Source organism: Natator depressus, chromosome 12 (assembly GCF_965152275.1).
Source record: "Natator depressus isolate rNatDep1 chromosome 12, rNatDep2.hap1, whole genome shotgun sequence".
NCBI classification, from domain to species: domain Eukaryota; kingdom Metazoa; phylum Chordata; order Testudines; family Cheloniidae; genus Natator; species Natator depressus.
The window spans coordinates 20322445-20341640 of NC_134245.1; the positions used below are offsets into that span (position 1 = coordinate 20322445).

At 40.5% G+C, this 19196-nt stretch overlaps 1 long non-coding RNA gene across 1 annotated transcript in view; it reads right to left on the minus strand.

Moving 5' to 3' along the window:
* Positions 1 to 3338: 3338 nt before the first annotated feature.
* The window catches only part of LOC141996849 (uncharacterized), a 29246-nt gene continuing 13388 nt past the window's right edge, over positions 3339 to 19196 (minus strand). Inside the window, exon 3 of the long non-coding RNA XR_012641627.1 lies at positions 3339 to 3408. This is a non-coding gene — a long non-coding RNA (uncharacterized LOC141996849). The remainder of the gene's footprint in view (positions 3409 to 19196) is intronic.

The following is a 19196-nucleotide window of genomic DNA, read 5'->3' on the forward strand; positions in this document are numbered from 1 at the left end:
AGGAGCACTAACTGTGACGGTCATATCACTTCCTTGTATGCCACAAACACTGTTTGTAGCTATGACCCTTATTTCCCCCCTCTTTAAAATGGACATAGTAATACTCCAGCATAGCAGTTAATGTTTGGAAATACTCTGAAGATACAAGTGCCCTGACAGTGCTAAGGGTATCCAGTGGTGGTATTATCCATACTGTGTCTCTCTGCTTTGTTTTTAAAGGTAAGTTATTCACCAGTGGATAATGACAACTTCTAAATATGAGTTTGATGCAAGAAGTACTTGGTTGTGGGGGGAGGAAAGCCCATAAAAGTCATTGGGAAGTCGGTGCATAGGCACATCTTGAATTTTCAAAGAGGAGAAATCACTGAATTTAGATGGTAATATCTGGTCTTCTCTGAAATCTTTTTACCAGTTCTACAGCTGGGATTGTAGTATTGTTGTTTCTGCTGTTACACACACACACACACACACCACACAATGAAGCTAATTTTTCCTGTAACAAATGTGTTGAAAGCAAAGCTAAAATTCTTTTTTTTTTTGGCAGTGACCTAAGCATTTGTTTCTTTCCAATTCTGGCAGCAATCAGAATATGAATAGCAATATGCCTCCTCCATTATTTAAAGAAAAATAGCAATGAACCAGGCAGTGTGCTTCATGAAATTGCTGCGGTCTCCCCACACAGAGATATCCGCTTGAGCCACGCAAAACTGTGCACACAACATAAACTCGTTGAAATATTGTTTTGGCAGTTAACCACTGGATTAAAAAAATAACTTTTTTCCGAGTAACTTGGGAGCTCTCTCTAGAAGTGAAAGCTTTTATTCACAAGGACAATGTAAATGGTGCTGCTTTAAATTTAGCTTGCTGCATCATGCAATCCTCATCTGGTTCTAATTAATTAAATCACTGGTACTTGTACCAACTGAGGACGTTGAAAGAAGACATAGATAACAAGGATCAGACCGAGTGTAAGAACGTGCAAATGAAATGTGGTCCTGTCTACGTTACAAATACAGCATGATTAAAGTTTGTTCTACCGTGACCAGGGTACAAATGTATTTTTGATTTTGGTTGATTCTACTGGAGTGTTACTATGTTTCATGACCAAGTAGTGGATAAGGACCAGTGCATACTACATTCATGGAATTAGTTACCCCTTCACGTGGTTACAAACCTAAGTGGTTCCTAGATTCATTGACATGGTCATCTGTTTAGTGTAGACAGGCCGTAAATGGCGCCACACAGGTATGAGGAAAAGAAAAAGTGAGAATGGCAGCAATGGTAGCAGCACTCTGGCGGAACATAGAGCACTGTATGTCTGGCTGGTCAAAATGTGGCTGTTGCTCAATGGTTTTCTGCTGTGGGCCACATCTCCCAGGATGCACTGTGTCCGGGAACTCCCATGGCTCGACAGCTCATTAAGAGGGGAGACTGGTGTATTATGGAAGAAATAGTCTGGCCAAGGACTCTAGTCCACAGAGGAGAATGGGGGCAGGGAGGCATGAGGCACCCAAACTGTAACTTCTATAAAAGCACTGCCGCTGCATTTCTGCATCTAATATTTGGTTTTCAGTGTAACCCAAAGTCTCAATTTTCTTCAGGGAGGGGGAGGGAATACCCACTTTCCAACCAGCTCTAACTATATTACAGAAAAATGGGAAATGGCAACTTCCTATGACAATGACAGAGAATCATGTGACTGATCCCAGGAAGCATGTGTGAACTTGCATAAAGAATCAGGTGCTTCGCTCGTGTAAATTTATCACTCTGACATAGATGGAGGGATGCAGAATTACACCAGCTGACGATCTGGCTGCTCTTTCAACAGAGTTCAGTACAACTATAGAAATCTATCCAAGCAACAGCGCCTGAGAGTTTAAGGTGTCTGAGATGAAAAACTGCAAAACCATGTCGTTTTTCTGAGGGCAATATGTCACGTCTATTACTGTGCCCTGCGAAGAGGCCAGCCACATTGCAAATGAGGAGTGCAGACACTATGGCAGACTCATTAGAGTATATATTCTTCAAAGGGAGGGAGGGGTGTGACTAGCCTGTGGTCCAGCTCCTTCTCCTAACCAGCTGATGAAACTTGTCAGACATGGAGGGGAGCATCACTGCCCCCTGTAAAGGATGGTGCAGCTCTTGCTTTGTCTTAGAATAAATGGCTGAATCTGCCATAATACCCAACACAGTGTGATCTTTCCACAACACCTTTCCTCTCCTCTTCAACATCAAAGGTGTCTCTAAAAGGACTGTACATTTTTAATACATAGATCCAGAATAGTTCTTTTGTTTAAAAAGATGTGCATATCTCTTTCCTGCTCCCCACATTCTGCTGTGAATAGGTTTGTTAATCTGCTTGTTTATTTGAAAGTATGTTTCAAACTCTTGTTCATGGTTTGGTTTGCAGCCATATTGCTTTGTCTTGTGATCCTTTTTGACCTTGCATGCACTGTAGGGTTGGCCAGGGGATATACATGGATGGAAGCCATCCGAAAAACACCCAGGGAGTTGCAGGAAGTGTTATGGGTGGCACTCCATGCCCGAGTCAGTATTGAATCAATGTCTCTCTACAATATTAGCAGATAGTAAACTGCTGGAAGCACCCTATGTAGGATGAAAATAAAGCCATGGGACCTGAGTGATTACCTATAGTCATTAGAGAGCCAGTGTTTCGTTTCATTTCATTTCAGAAGCCAACCATTAAGGCCAACCATCTGCAAGAGAGAGTCAAATATTTTGGGAAATTAAACAAGGTGCTCTCTTAACTCCTTGGAATGTAAGAAATCACAGACTTGTTTCAAACAGAAAGGAAGTATAATTAAAATGAGAGAAGAAAGCTAGGAACTATGCCAGTTATTAATGCTCAGCTTAATATAGCACTGTGGCACCTCAAGCTGAAGAGCGCTAATGCAGAATGGTTCTAGTGAAAGAAATGATCTCAAAATCTTTCACTTTGTCTCCAGTGATATCAAACAATTGTTGGCAGCAAAATGCTTGTTGTTGTTTAAATTCAGAAATTTAGGAAGTTGTCTCAAGCCAATAGTGTCCACACATTTTTCCCTTAAAAATGGTTTCCAATAAGAGATTCCTTTATAACCTAATGTAAGGAAATTTAAATAGCCAGATTTGGACTCCAGCATTTTAGAAATACCCATTTCAAGTTAATCAGTTACAGCATTTTTGTTTTAATACCATTGATCTTAAAATGCTAGAAGGTGAAAGACTGAAGGACTCTTCAGTAGAACAGAATCTGGCTTAGAATGTATTAATGAACTATCTTTGAGAGATGCAAAACAAACAAACAAGCATGCTATTCTATTTTTGTACTTGCCTTCTCTCTCCAGAAGATTTGAAACCCATCCACACAGAAATATGGTAATTAGGTCTTGCAAGGATCTTGCACTTCTGTAACAAAGCAGAACATTTTGCATTTCATAATGAAGGTGTTAGTCACAGGCTCTAATTGTGTTATTACAGAACTAGCATGAATACTATATCTAGAGAGAGAGTCCCATTGACTTTAGCAAGTTTTGAATCAGGCCCAAAATGACACAAGTCATAGACACGGCAATAGTAGTCTGCCAAGGTAGCTCTCATGCAGTAGATGTGAGTAAGGGCAAAGTGGGTGCCATCCCTATCAGCTGCTCCTTGCTTTTATGGAGTTTAGGAAGTCTGCAGGAGCTGGATCTAACTTACCAAAACTGGGCATGTCTTAGAAACTCTGAATGCAGCAGTTGCTGTGATTGTTGGCTTGCTAAGGCTCACAGCTGTACCATGTGTAGTTTTAGGTCATGTGAGCTAGGGAAATGTGCATAGGCTTTGAAGCCAGAACTCCTGAATCCTATTTCTAGTTCTCCCACTGACTAGCCTTATTGCCTTGTGCGTATATATAGTCCTTTAAAAATATCACTAGACCAGTCTCTGATTACCCCATGAGGTGTGCTATATTTCATAACCCCTATTTTTATTATTTTTAATAAAAATTTCAATACTTTATTAAAGTTTGTCCCTGTCCCCCCCAACTATTATTACTTATTTACAACCTTAACTCCAGCTTAACATTTTTATCTTGGAATGTTCATTATAATATGGCTACAAGAAGTAACTCCAGAGTGAAGTGTGCCATAGGATTTCAGTGTCAGTGGGGTTTTAACTTTATTTTTTTATAAGATTTTTTATGAATACTGTCCGGGTGGTGGAACCAGAAGATATTGGTTTCAGGTGTAGTTATGTGCTCCTGTAAATCTATCATAGTTTAGTTTTTTTTACTGAAATGTTAGGACCATGGGTTTGCAATGGGAACTTGTGTTTGGGGAAGAAAACAAAGGACCCACAGTTATTTCATTTACAAAGCCATACATGCTTGTTTATTTGATTCACTAAAACTTGCATGAGAATTTTTAACACAGAGACTTAGTACATGTGTGTGACAGCTAAATAATTCACATATATATCAGCCCTATATATTAAACCCTGCCTTCTCTAAAGTAATGTAATCTTCAGACCTACCTATCTGAAATCATAATGCTCTGCAAATATGATAAAAATGTATTTTGTTTGTATGTGAGCAACTGAATCAGGGCCATTCCTGTCTCTGTTATAATAAAGGCAATATATTCAGTTCTATTACAGATAAACACAATAGCTATCTTCATTTCATTACTCAAAGAATTCGCTTTCATAACACCTTTAGAGCATTTGTAAAAATACAAGATGGAGCCTAGAAACTTGTCGAATTACTGAGACCTGCAGAAAACATGTTTCTCTAAATACATTGATTTGATTTATTGTGGCATCAAAAAGAGAAAATTAAAAATTCTCGGGATTTAAACCAACTCTGTCTTGTAGGACACTATCTTAACACAAATATTAAATGATGATGATTTGTGAGGGTAGGGCCTGATCTTGCTAGATGCTGGGAGCCTCCCACCTTCAGTGGGAAATGAACATGGTCAGTCCCTTGGAGGATAAAGGCCTCTAGTCATTTAAAGGAAAAAAGAAAATGCCTTGAAAGGCCCTGTACTTATTTTAGATTGAAGTTGATGCAAATGGAGTTCACTGTAATTGAGGAACACTCATTCACCCATATATCCTAATAATTACCTACCTAAAGGAGTCCAGGTATTATCCACCTTTAATATTTTTGCTGTTATCGGTACTACCATAGGCATGTAATTATTCTCAGTCCCCTCATTTCAGACAGACTTCCCAGTGGGGTGTTCCCCGTCTCTTTACTCTGAGCCGGTGTTAAGACTGCCCCTCAGGAAGAACTCTAAAAACACACACTTCATAAAATCTACTTTTTAAACTAGATTTCCCTAGCAGCCTTTTCAGCACTGATGCTTCACCTGCCTCTCATTTGCAGCACATTCAAAACTTCCAACGATCAGTCCCAGGGGCAACTACAATGCTACTCAAAGAAATTGGAATTGCAGGCTAAACTGATGACCCTCCAAAATTCAGTATTCAAGATTGATATTCTGGGTGGAAACACTAAAATCCATCATTACAGCCTTATCTTCATAAAACTTCAGAATATGAAAATAAACCTTCTTGGAACTCTACTGAGGATATGGTCAGGGAGAGTCACCCAGAGGTACTTTAGCTTCTGCTACAACAAGAAGCATTTTCGATACCAAGTACTCCCCTTTGGGAACCATAACCTCTACACAGGTATTCACAAGTGCTATATCATCCCTCCCTTCAAGCAGAAAGTGTTCATTTCTACCCTTGCCTGGATGAACTTTCTCATTATTTTATACAGGGCACAGCAGACTTCACTAAGAGCCTTCAGAAACTAGCTTTGATAAAACAAGCGGAAGGGACAATTGCGGCCCCCACAACTCAAGCCTTGAAGTTCTTGTCCAAAGAAACCTTTATTTCAGAACAGGCACTGAAGAAGATAGTATCTGATTTGCCATACGTGCCACTCCTAAGATGATAAAATCTATGACTCAGTTCCTGGGATAGTGGCTGTTATGCTGGATATTTGTGCTTTGATTCCATCCAGCAATTGCAGCAAATCAGTATATAACTTTCCAGATCCAAGAACAGCATCTCTTGGTGAATTCATTCTTAATGTTAATCAGCTACCTGATGCTGGGTCCAGAGAAACTGGTCATCAGTACAGATCCCAAGTCCTGGGAGTGGTGCAGGAGAGAGAGGTTTCTGAACTCCTGTATGACTTGGGGTATGATAAGGCCCAAAGAGGAGGCATGGAGTATAACTTGTCAAGCTCACTCCTCCATTACAACAGATGATTCTTCAGAAAACCATGGTGTGTATATAACTGCTAAGAAGGCAGAAAAACTTCAGGGCTGCTTAGAAAAGTACCCTTGCTCATGCCCTGGGAAGAAGCTCTCACTCTGTTCCTCGGGGTTCTACATCAAGAAGGAAGGTCAGTGTCAGCTGGTTCAGCAAGACACACTTAGAACCAAGGGAATGCAGTCTCAACAATCTAGATTTTTGATGCATTGCAAGCCAAATTAGAAGCATATTGGTAAATCTATTTACACCCGAGCCCATCTGGAAAACCAAAAGAGGTACTACGAAGAGAAGGACCACTCAAAAGTGGAGGCTGTGGTCCTGTTATCTCAGAGGTGGGCTAAGAGGTTTCCTCTATGCTTTTTGCCTGCTCACCCCCTGAGAGTAAAGATGGTAGAGTGTGAAGGAACAGACCAAAGTGGTTATAATCCATTTCTCACTAATCCTCAGATCTTTGTTTCTCAAACCTGAATTAGATGTAACTGGAAAATTTCAAATTCCCAACATACATGCACACCCAAAATTGAGCAACAGAGACCTATCCTGAACCTAAATAGAGTGATGCCCAACTAGTCAGTTGGGAAACTGACAGGAACGAACTAAAGTCCTTCATTCCAATTTGGTAATAAACACCCACCTAGCATCTCGGAGGAAATTCACAAATGATGTCTGTGTATCACTTGAGGTTTTGAGGTTTGTGTTACCAGGGACATACAGTAGGACATTCTAAAGGCTTTTACAAAATGGCTTGATAGTGGGGCTTAAGGTCAACAGTTTGAAAAGACTAGTCAGTGACTGCAGCACATGAAACCCATAGGAATCTTTCATCACTGTCACATGCAGCATTGCTGTAGTAGTGTTGGTTACAGAATATTAGAGCAATAAGGTGGGCCAGGTTGGTCCACTAAAAGATATTACCTCCCCCACCTTGCATCCCTGTCACATAAGATTCCTGAGGACCAGCATCCCTATCGGTCCTCTAGCAATATGCAAATTCCTTGCATGATCTTGATCGTTGTTCAAGGTTTTGGCCAGAGGAGGAGAGACCCACCCATCCAGAATGGCCAATTAGCCTGACTAAGGCAGAGGGGGACTTGAACCTGGGTCTCCCATATCCAAGGTGCGTGCCCTAACTACTGGCGGTGGAGATCTCACTCTTTTTTTTTTTCTCATGTTTATTCATGGAAAAATTTCAAAAGGTCTCGTTTTTGTTCCAGTGGAGAACAAAAACAAATGTCAAAACCTCAACTTTTTTCACAAAACAGAATGCTTGTTTTCTGGCCAGTCCTAGTCACATGGACATGCAAGAAATCGTAATTTGGATTGTCAGATCTACGATAACTGTAGCGTAGTGTAGGGTGAAAAACAAAGCTTAGAACTTGCTTTGTTTTTTTGGAAGAAAAGGAGTGGACTTTAAGCAACACTTTGTAGAAATGGGAAAGATATAGGAAATTATCCAGTGTTTGAGAGTGAAAGGATGACAGCGAAAGTGAATTAGTGTTCAAGACCTACTGTTCCTTGGGGAAAACAGTAGTGTAATGCATTTGTTTCTATACATATATGTATATGCACATGTGCAAATACATGTATTTTTAGGAGCAAAATGGTTGCAAATGTGTTCTTTACTGGCCTGATCGCTGCTTCTGTTGAATTCAATGGCAAAATTCCTATTGATTTCAGCGTGAGGAGTATTGGACCCTTTATCTGTCATTTCCTATGCATACTGAACCTAGTGTTATAAAAATGATAATGTCTTTATTATAAAATACTTATTTTTTGAAATTATCTATAGTTAATGCCAATAGAGCAGTGCTTATGGATAGTCTACCATATTTTCTAAGTTACAACTGAATATATTGGCTTCTATACTGGTGATTAGTGGGTATTTACTCAAAAAGGTCCATTTGGATAAAGTTATAAACGGTTCTACAATGGAAGCCAGCAGAAGGTATTAGAATGATGGTGGAGTAAAATATCTGGAAACATAAAGATGTCACATGTAGCTTACTCAGTGAATTTTATTTAAGAGCTTAGCACTTTCAGTTGTTACTGCTCTGTTTATCCATATTTCTTTACTTTATTGCTAATGCTCTATTAATCCTTGCCTCATGTCGCAAGCTGCAAGGGCACTTTCATTTTACAAGACAAAATGATCAATGTCATTTGGTTTCTGAGAGGCGAGGCCAGCTTTGCATACAGCTTTAGAGATGTTAGTCAACCTCCACCACCACCAGAGTAAGGGAAGTTTACAATACCAAGATAGCCTGGCTTTCTCGCATTGTATAAGTCATGCTGGGGACAAAGGAGGGCAGCTGGGCATTTTTAGCTGCGCTATGCCTGAAGCGTTAGACGCTAAAGCAGCACCTCACAGCATTGACCTCTTGTGTAAGCAGGTAGTTAAGGTGAGTGCTGAACAAGAACAGAAGCGTGCCAGCAATGTCTGGATAACAAGAAGTGTGTCTGAGCCACAGGAATGCAGTGAATTGTTGCATCAGTATTAAAGTATGATCCTCTGGCAAAGGATGGGGCAACCACAGTAATCTGCAAGCATTTACTTCACAGATGTGACCAAATTTTGGATTATAAATAGCAAGTTAAGAGCAAAGGAAACTAGGAGAGAAAAAAAGAGAGATGATTAAGAGGAAAGTGAGAAAAGAGACAGAGGAAAACCTGAAGACTCAATGTTTTTAAAAGCTTTCCTTCTTGGCAGTCAAAAATGCTTTCTCCTCTTTCAGTGACACTTGCCTTGCTCCTCTGCATAAAGGCAGAGAAGAACTCCAATGTATAGAGTTCTTCCAATAAATTCACAAGGAGGGATCTCGGTATCCTTCAGGTGCACACAATAATTGTTCAGTTGAACAAAGTAGCCCCCTTTCCCTTCATAAAAGCAAAGGGCTTTAATTCATCTTCCTGTAGCAGCAGGGGCTGCTGTGGCCAGCAGGGGTTCACTACTGTAGTGATTGTGGTTGCACTGCTGCCTTTCACCAGGAGGGAGGGGCCTCTGGGCTGCTGCAGCTCCAGTTCCTTAGTTCCACAGCTCTTTTTAGTGCCTCTGCCACTGTGCACAGGTGGGAAAATATGCAGGAATGAAACCAAGAAGATTAACAGAGAGCAGAGTGGAAAACAAACGGCTCCTAGCTGAGTGGTGAGCTTTCTTTTCTCTCCTGCTAACTGTATCATGTTACCAATCTACTCCAAGTAAATGGTAAATGGAAACAATGTGAAACTGGAAGAGTTGCGCAGTGCACATCGTGTACAGATGGGTGCAGCCTATCTGGCATATGGCTATTGCTTTCCAAATATCCAGGAGCCTGTTTGGGTTTTTTGGGTGAGGTGGGAGGTTCAGACATGGTCTTTCTATAGAAAGAGACAGTGATTCTCCTGCTTCACAAAGGCTGTGGGCACAACATGGGGATGGATCCTCAGCTGGTGTAAATTGTCATAGCTCTATTGCCATGACCATTTTATACCACCGGAGGATCTGCTCCTGTCTCTTTGTGAGTAATGAGCTTGATAGAACTAACAGCTGGTTAGGATGGTAGTGCTTGATTGGCTGTGGGGTGTGAGTTTAGCAAAAGGATGAGTGCTACAATGAATCAGCCAGTAGCCTGGACAGCCTTTACCAGTGGGATGTTCAATGGAGTCCTGACTACAACCTAAATCTCTCTTCCTGGTGGAAGGCAGGAAGGTTATGTAAATCCCCGTGGGGTGCCCCCAGGATATGCTACTTGTATTCCTTGGGCCATCTCGGGAGGGTCAAGGCCCCACAGCATCCGAACTGTAGGATGCTTTCTTTTGCGGTTCAAAGGCTCAAAACTAATCACTGCAGTATGCTTAGTGCCATTTACTATCCTGATTTGGCTTACCCAGGGCAGCTTGCACTTCCCTGAAATAAGTAGGTGCAGCATTATAAGTGTAGATATATCTCCTTCTCCAAATGAGATTTTACTTACTGACATTTTTGTAGGTGTTTAGTGCTCATAAAAGTGAACCTAGACATAGCACGGCAGGCGCGGAGCAAACTTCCTCAAACTTTCCTTACTGCTTTCCTGCCTCATCCCTGCCATTCCGGCCCTGAACCTCTCTCTCTCTTCAGCAGAGATTGCCAATGGTAGTTTAGTGATGTAGAGAAACAGAGTTCTGCGAACCTCACGTTATTTACTTACATAATATAATCAAGCTATGTTGATTTGATCTCCATCAGTGCAAAGCTATTGTGCAAGCCCATTAGGGTGTTTAGTCAATGTTTAAAATGTAGAAAAAATTGTTCAGAAAGGACAGAATAATTTAATGTGAGGGAGGGACATTGGGGGTGTGTGTGGGGGTGTGTGCGTAGGCACGTTTAAATGAAAATAATCGCATTTACGTGAGGTTGATGCCACCTTAACCCTTCATTCATTTAGGCCTCTTATCTTCTCATCATTCTGTTGGTAGTTTCTAACCAGTCTTTGCATTGTGCTGGCTCTGAGCATCAATCACTAACTATTTTCTCCGCTTCATACTGAAGTTGTACAGGTATGTGGTTGGGGTTGTTTCTTAAATGGGTGGGAGAACAGAGGGAAAAGAATTTTTGGCCTCAGATGGTTTAATTCTACATACAGCCATGGAATTCTGAAAAGGACAGTCACTTCTGTGAGGATTAATTAATTGATCTTTAACTATTCATGGTAAATAGGCCCAATGGCCTGTGATGGGATGTTAGATGGGGTGGGATCTGAGTTACTACAGAAAATTCTTTCCTGGGTGTCTGGCTGGTGAATCTTGCCCATATGCTCAGGGTTTAGCTGATCGCCATATTTGGGGTCGGGAAGGAATTTTCCTCCAGGGCAGATTGGAAGAGGCCCTGGAGGTTTTTCGCCTTTCTCTGTAGCATGGGGCACGGGTCACTTGCTGGAGGATTCTCTGCTCCTTGAAGTCTTTAAACCACGATTTGAGGACTTCAATAGCTCAGACATAGGTGAGAGGTTTTTGGCAGGAGTGGGTGGGTGAGATTCTGTGGCCTGCGTTGTGCAGGAGGTCGAACTAGATGATCATAATGGTCCCTTCTGACCTTTAGTATCTATGAATCTATGAATAAGTCAGTGCATGCAGTTTTCTAGGTAATCTGTGCACATGAATCATTTTGTTAGACTCTACGGTAAAAGACATGAAGGAAACCAGACAAATGGAGGCTGACTTGATAAAGGACAAACAGGAAAGCATTGACTATTTCAATGGCTATTTCAGTCAACTTATAAAGCTGAGCTAGAAGTTGTACAGTAGGAACTAGGCTGAAGGAAAGCCAGCAAAGTCAATGATTGAGATTGACCAAAGAGCTCCCAGGGATGGAGCAGTCCTTCAAGATTTGTTTAAAAGAGAGTGTCCTGAAAGGACAGCCCCATGCTGGTGTAAGGTAGAACTGGCTGAGTGTATGAGCAGCATGTTATGGCCATGGTGCAGACTCAGTTTGCAAACTCCCTCTCCTCCCCCGCATCTCTGAAAAGAACAGTTTAAAAAGATCTCCTTTAAAACACTGTGGGCCTGATCCTGTGCCATTAAAGTCAATGGGAATTTTGCTGCTGACTTGTAGGGAAGCAGGACCACGGCCTATTTGAGCAGTAAAAAACAGTCATCCCAATGCAGAGCACTTAAACGGACTTCAGTGGACTAGCCCTGAGAGCCTTGTGTGTCCTTTAATTAAACTTCCTGTTGGTCCATCTATGATTGAGCATCAAAACCAGTTGCTTATCACTGTAGCATTCCTGTTCCTAAGTTAGCTGCAACCACATCTTTGTGGGTGTGTTTTATGGGACCATGTGAGGTGCTCGAGCCTATATGCACCTAGTATATGAAGCATCTATGTTGTTTGCTTCCCCACTGTAGACTCTGCTGGAATAATCATTTTGTTGAAATTTAAGGAGCTGGAAAGTGGGGCCGTGTTGTGCAGAGTTCTGCGTGCACCTGCTGTGGGGTGCTATTTGACCTAAAGTAGCATTGAAGTCAATGGGAGCTGACTGTAATGGGCACCTTGTGGGATCAGGTTCTTAATCTGTAGCTTGGAAACAACAGGAAATGAGCAAAATAAACACTCAGAGAAAAAAATATTTTCATTAGAAGGAATAATGCTGAGTTAATATAGAGAAATTGTCTGATCGATAGACCAGTTTGTTTGCTTTTTTAGAGCTATACATTTAAAAACAAACATACAACATCTTTGGACAGTTTCAAATGTTATATTGACCACCTGTGTCTAGAAATAACTTATTTTTTAGAAGCTGGTACAGCTGTTTCACTCATCATGAATTGCAGCTTGAGGATTTTAAAGTGTTGAACAGATTATTCAAACTTCATTGGATCTGTGATGTACATAGGTATGGAACAGTGGTATGTTTTTCCTTTCTGTATAATTAACCTTAAAATTTCTAAGTACTGTCCCTATGTTCACAATTCAGTATCCATTTTGTTATCAAAGTGTAGCACAGACTTGAAAGAGCATAGTGTGTGTCTTCTACTTCTGGAAGCTCTACTGTGCTTTCTTGCTTTTGTTCCCTTAATCTAAAATAAATCTGATAGAAAGCGTATAGGGACTTTTTGTGGTTTATCTGGGGGGAAAAAAAGCGTCACTGTTACAATGCACATTTCTTGGGACTACAGAATCAGGCTGGAAATCTTTCCAGAATAGCCTGATTTATGAAACTTTTTTGGAACTTCCACTTCTTGGCCAAAGCCTGTTTCCACTGTTGTTCTTATTCTTTAAACTCTTGTTCATCTGTTGGGTTTCTACATGGAAATTAATCTTTTATCTTTGCCAGTGTCTCAGCCCATGAGTGTTCCCCTGATTTCTATCAATTTGTCCCCTGCGGGGAAATCAAATCGGCTTCATAGTCTTTCCACTGACTAAAAGATTATTTTAAATTAGCACCCTTACATGGACATATGACCCTACAATCACTCAGTGTCCAAAACCCAGGTAGATGGTAATTTATATTTCTATCAAAATATTTTTTATGAACAAAAGGGGAAAAAAAGGCAAATTCTGAATAGTTATTTAATTAATTGGCAGTACTATGGAGGCACCTATTTTCTGTCTCATTAGTTAGGTTTGATTATGGAAATTCTGATAAATACTTCTCCCTTTCAGGAAGTTCTAACTAGGCTGTAAAATGGGCTTCAGGCAGAACGCTGGCATCTGTATTCATAAGCTAGGAACAAACATTTTTGCTGTCTTCCCTCCTTCCCATTTGATGATATCACGTTGGTAATTTTTATATAGCAAAGGGGAAAGAGTTGTGTGGTTTTAAAAGCTTCTTTGATATCCAGTAATTAAAAGATGGGATTGTCTGAAAATACGGGATTAGAGTGGAAGGGATTGTGATGAGGATGCTGGAGACTCAGAAAAAATATTCAGTTACTGGGTCTATCACGGACTTCCTCTGTGACCTTGGGTGAGTCACTTATACTGTTTATACTGGAGTTCTCCGTCTGTAAAATGAGGCTCTTATTCCTTCCTTTGTCTGTCTAGATTATAAACTACTCTGAGGCAGTGACTCACTCTTACTGTCTATACAGCACCTTGCACAATCTTGGTTGGGGCCCATACGTGATTCTATAACACCGCTAATGATGTGTGGACAATATCAAGACCACGTGGTTCATTTATACTGCAGGATATAACCTGAGCTTCCACCGTAATGCATAGAGAGAAACCTATTTTTTAAGTTATTCATCTTCCCCGCCCTCCCCCAAAGTAAGACTATCATCAAGCATAGTGAACTATCTCAGCAACTCATTTGCTTAATAATAGAAATTGCCCATTATTATTTTCTGAACTAGCTTATTGAGAAGCTTGCAAAAAGCTGTCTTCAAACAGATTTGTGTACTGTTGGTATTCTTGACCCACTACAAGTCAGGATACAGAACAGAAATAGAATTAGCACAGCAGACCGTCTCAAACTATTCATGAATTAAAGGGCAAATATCCATTCTCAGTCTCCTGGTCCTCTCCAATATAACTGATCGCTAGCTACCTTGTGAGGTATTGAAGTGCTCCAAGAAAACACTCTGAAGTGGCTTGATGTCTTTTTGGAGGGTCCATCCCAGCAATGGTAGGAAACTGCTGCTCTGCCACCGAGCCCTATCTTGAGGAATACCACAAGGATTAGTCCTTCCCCCACACTACGGATAGTTACTGCAGCCACTAAGCTTCATGGGATCAAATGTTAACCATATGTCAAAGACAAGCGAGCTGTGTCTGTTCATAACCTTCAACCGTACCAGTCACCGAGTTATCCCGGTGTCAGCCCAGATCAGCACTTGAAGCAGGAAGTACTGGCAAGTTAAATCCTAGCAAAACCAGAGGTAATATCTGTGGGGAAAAGGTAACATGAGAGAGCTTGTGGCCATGGTACAGTCCCCGCTGATCAAGAATTTATTCCCAGACATCTTCAGGCAGGTCTGCCACTTAGGTGTTCTTCTGCGCTGCTTACTGATGCAAAGTTCTCATTCAGCAGCATCCATGAAAACGCCTCCTACTATCATTGAATAGTTAGGAGACTGCATCTCATTCTTGCTAGTGATGGCCTAGCAAGAATGAGATGCATGCCACCTTCATCTCCCATTCAGATTATGCCAATGAAGTTCACTTTGAACTGAAAGTAGCAACCTGAGAAAATTCCAACTGGTTAAGATGGCAGCAGCACATCTCATCAGAACCCCAGGTTGTTGAGAGCACATTGCCTCTGCAATCTACTCTCCACTGGTTTCCTACAGAACAGTAGCGCTTTAAAAATGAGCACCGAAACTTAACGCAAACAGTCTGAGCCCAGTATACTTAAAAAATCCACTTCATCTTGAGCACCGTCAACAACTCTGCTTGTCAGACACAAGAATTGTCTTCCTCAGGGGTGAAACTATCTCCCTCAAGTACTAAGAACTGTTACAAACCTCAGTATGGGCCAGTCTATAAACAATGCCCATTTCTTCAACCTTGCCCTCCCTTAAAACAGCACAAAACACATATTACCTTACTAACTTAAAACTAACACGTGCTTTTCCCACCTCCTTGACTGACATTAGTTGCTTTGTTTAATCTTCTCTGGAAGAATTTCAGATAACACAGCGATAGATGCAGAATAAAAGTCTAAATAAAATAGGATTATATTTCTCATGCAGTCGTGTTTTTCTCCTTGGCTGTGATTTTTACCTTCATAGGAATTGATTGTATGTAATCTGTGTGCAAACTTCGTCTGTATTTTTCTTAATGAGGTCACTGGTTTCCCATAGTGTTCACTGCAGTAAATCAAAACCCACTTTATTGTGAATGTTTTTATAATTACTTTTATACTTTTAACCTAAGTAACTACACTTACCGTCCTTTAGTGCCTTCAAGTAACTGTCAAATCTTTAAGATATTTTTCTGCAGCTTACCGAAAGAATTATGGTGGTGCTAATGTAAAATATTGAGTTCAAGCTAGGTTTTCACGCACTTCACATTTTGACACAAGCCATTTGTGGACGTCTTTTCCTGTCTTGCTAAAATAAAAGGTCATGATAGTTCAAGAGCTTTCATGGGTCCAATATTCATTGTATCAACTAATAAAAGCACATGCATAAGAAATGTTAAGATTTGACTAGCCTATATTACCAAGGGACACCAGGGCTATCTACCATAGACTAATGGCCTCACAGTCTTCAGAAAGTTGACACCTAACTCAATGTAAAATGTTCTGACTCTTTTAACCCATTATCTCTCTGTATAATAGGTTTTTGTGTGTCTCTGTGTGCATCACCAAGACTCCTTTGTATTTCAGTGCAAAAATATGACTGTTCACTGTTCTGATTCTCAGAAATAGAATTATGAAATCAGCTTTTCACAGGGCAGGAGGTGAAAGGGAAATTTCATATCACAATTCCAAAAAGCCTGGTGGTTTCCTGGGTACCAGCTATTTTCCATAACAAACTAAATAGTTTATATATTCTGTTCAAATCTACTTTACAGATCTGTTCTGTAAATATCTTATAAGATATTTACCAGTTATCACAATATTTAAAATAGCAGCCAGAGGTTGCTGTCATTTATTTCTGACATGTTGGGAAGAGAAGCCAAACCACTTGCTCAAGGTCATACAAGAAGTCTTTGACAAAGTTAGGAATAGGCACCATATCTCCTGACTACTAGCCCTTACTTTAATCACTAGACCATGTTTCCTCTCCTAATAAGAAAACCACCATGTGTAGTATCTTAGAGCAAATACTGTTACATTTTATTCAGAATCTCTTCTTTTCCATTACTGTTTTGATTTCATGCACAACTGTGCCAGCCACTCTGAGCTTAGTTCTCAGTGAATGCCAAACTAAGGTAGAATATATTGTTCCACATTCTCACTGCTTAAACACACACATGCCCCAAGAGCATGCAATATTTATATATCAGCACACATCACAAAAGCAACTTAGCTTAGCAGTAATATTTTCTCCCTTTTTCCTGGGAATTAGAACATCTCAAGTTTGTCTGCCTCTGATTGTGCTCTATGTAATTAGGCTTACATACAGTCATTTCTGTACCTTGTTTGTTCATAGAATATGTGTTACGTATGAGCACAACAGGTGGGCACCCACTTTTAAGCATGCAATCAGCTGTTTGCAAATTCAAAGCACAGCTGAACATTTGGTTTTAACTGCTAGATTTTTAGCCCTCATCCTACAGTTGTGTGCACATACTTATCCCTGCATTTGTGTGCTAATATCTTTATGCACCCTTATACCTGTGTGCATTCAGTTGTTAGCAAGTGGTCATGTGATGGACATCATCTTGGTCAACGCACCAGGGCCTGAACCAGGGACTTCCAGACTAAAAACACAAGCTATTACAGCTTGAACCAAAGAGTCAAGGTTCTCTATCTACAGCTGTAAAAACTCATGTCCTTTGCAGAGTAGCACAGAAGAGGATCTGAAACACCCGCTCACCAGTGGGGGGCATACACATGTGCACTCAAACATATGGGTTAGACTACTTAAATAACCATGTGCAAGTCTGGGAACTTTTTAGACTAAATTTATCCCTGCAAAGTGCAGTGTATATGCATACGTATATGTGTGCACTTGTAATCTTGTGAGTGGCCAGTTGAAGCCAGATAGAGGCCTGGCTAAAAGTTTACCCTTAAATGTGTGAATGTAAGAGGTGAATGAACAGTGAGAACTTCAGTTCTGTTATTGATCACTTAGTCCCTGCTCCTGCTCCCATTCCCATTAATATAGGTGACAAAACTCTGCTTGCCTTCACTGGTGAAGAGTCAGGTCCTAAATTAGACAACTTGTAGAACCTGAATCTAGTGTCGTCCTCCCGATTTTTCTAATGGGCTATAGAGTGCAGGGCTCTCCTTGGGCAGCTGCAGGGAAGTTGATATTGACTAAGGCAATGCCCTCCCACAGCCAATACCTGGTAACACCAGGGGTAAAATGATCTCCATCCTGCTTTTTTAAGCTTTCAGCTAGATCAGTGTAAATGTGGTGCCAAAATCATTTGAAAATGAATAAACTCTAATAAAATCGGAGGAGATATCAATTCAGGTTGTGAACTTGTTTGGTATTACAATCTTAAGAAGGATAGGGAGGCCTAGTCTGTATTTGAATGGGAGACCTCCAAAAAATATTCTGCGGGTGGCTTTTTCTGTCCAAAGAAAATAGCTCTATGGTAAAACTTCAACACCTCAGTCCCATTTTCAAAACTGACTTTTTAGTACTTAGGAGCCTCAGTCAATGGGGCTTAAGTGGCGAAGTCACTTTTGAAAATATGATTGAAGTGTTTTTCAAAGTGTTCTCCCAACTCTAATGACCTTGAGGGTGTGTTACAAAGATCATCTCCCCCAGCCTCCCAGGCATTTGAAAGGGGAGGAATTGTAAGGATGCGGAATTTTGTTTGAGGAAGAAAAAGACTGGCGTTTAAATTGCCTGGCTTAGTGATGGTGAGTTATCTTAAACGGAACTGCTGCACTTGGGATGTATTTTATAGTAAGGGCAGGGTGCCTAGAGTATCTGGATAAAATAGCACCTTTTCACAATTGTAGTAAACCTAAATAAAATAAAGGTAGGGTGTTTAAAACTTCTGTAGAAGCCAGAATGTTGATAATTCTAAAGGAGCCATGTTACTCCTAAAAATGTGAAGTGACTGGGGGGTTGGATACTTCATTTGTGTATTGAAGCTCTTAGAATTATCTCTGATTTTGGTATGGATTTATTTATGCTGTTTTCATTTCAAAAGTATCAAAACTTATTGTTGGACTAAATGTAAATAGGAAACTGTGAAATCAGTGTTACAGGTTGTTGCAATCACAATAGGCAGAGCTCTGTACTTATCCAGGGTGTTTATAAGAGGAGACGTGTATGCAAAACCACAGTGTGTGTCCACAGCTTGTGTCCCAGATTGACTTTGGCATATTTGCTCATCTGTCTGAAGAGCATTCCTGGCATGAGAGTAACTACAGATCCTGTTGTTTAACCCAGCTTCTGAACTGTCCTATATTAATAGCACGAGCGGTTTATCATTTAATAATTATGGAGTATGAAAAAGTACATCTTGAAATTGTTGGTTCTTTTTGGAAAAGATCTCATCTGGCAACCTAAGCAAGAAAATTCACAAGGCCAGTTGGAGGAAGATGTAAAATACAGTACTAGTGCTCTCTGCTTTTAAATGTTAGAGCTGTCCCCTTTTGTGAGCAGTTGAAGAGGAGGAGGGGCAGGCAATGTGTAACATAAAACTCGTGAAATGTGGACAGCAATATTGGCTGGGAGTAAAAATACTATTTTAAAAAATACCAGGGAGTAATTTTTAAGAATGGAAGGCACAAATATAAATCCTTTTGTGTTGAGTCAGTGGGAACTCAACATAACTTTTTTGTTTCTTGTGATACTGGACAAAGATGTCCTCTTTCTCCATTCCTCTCTGCCTTCTT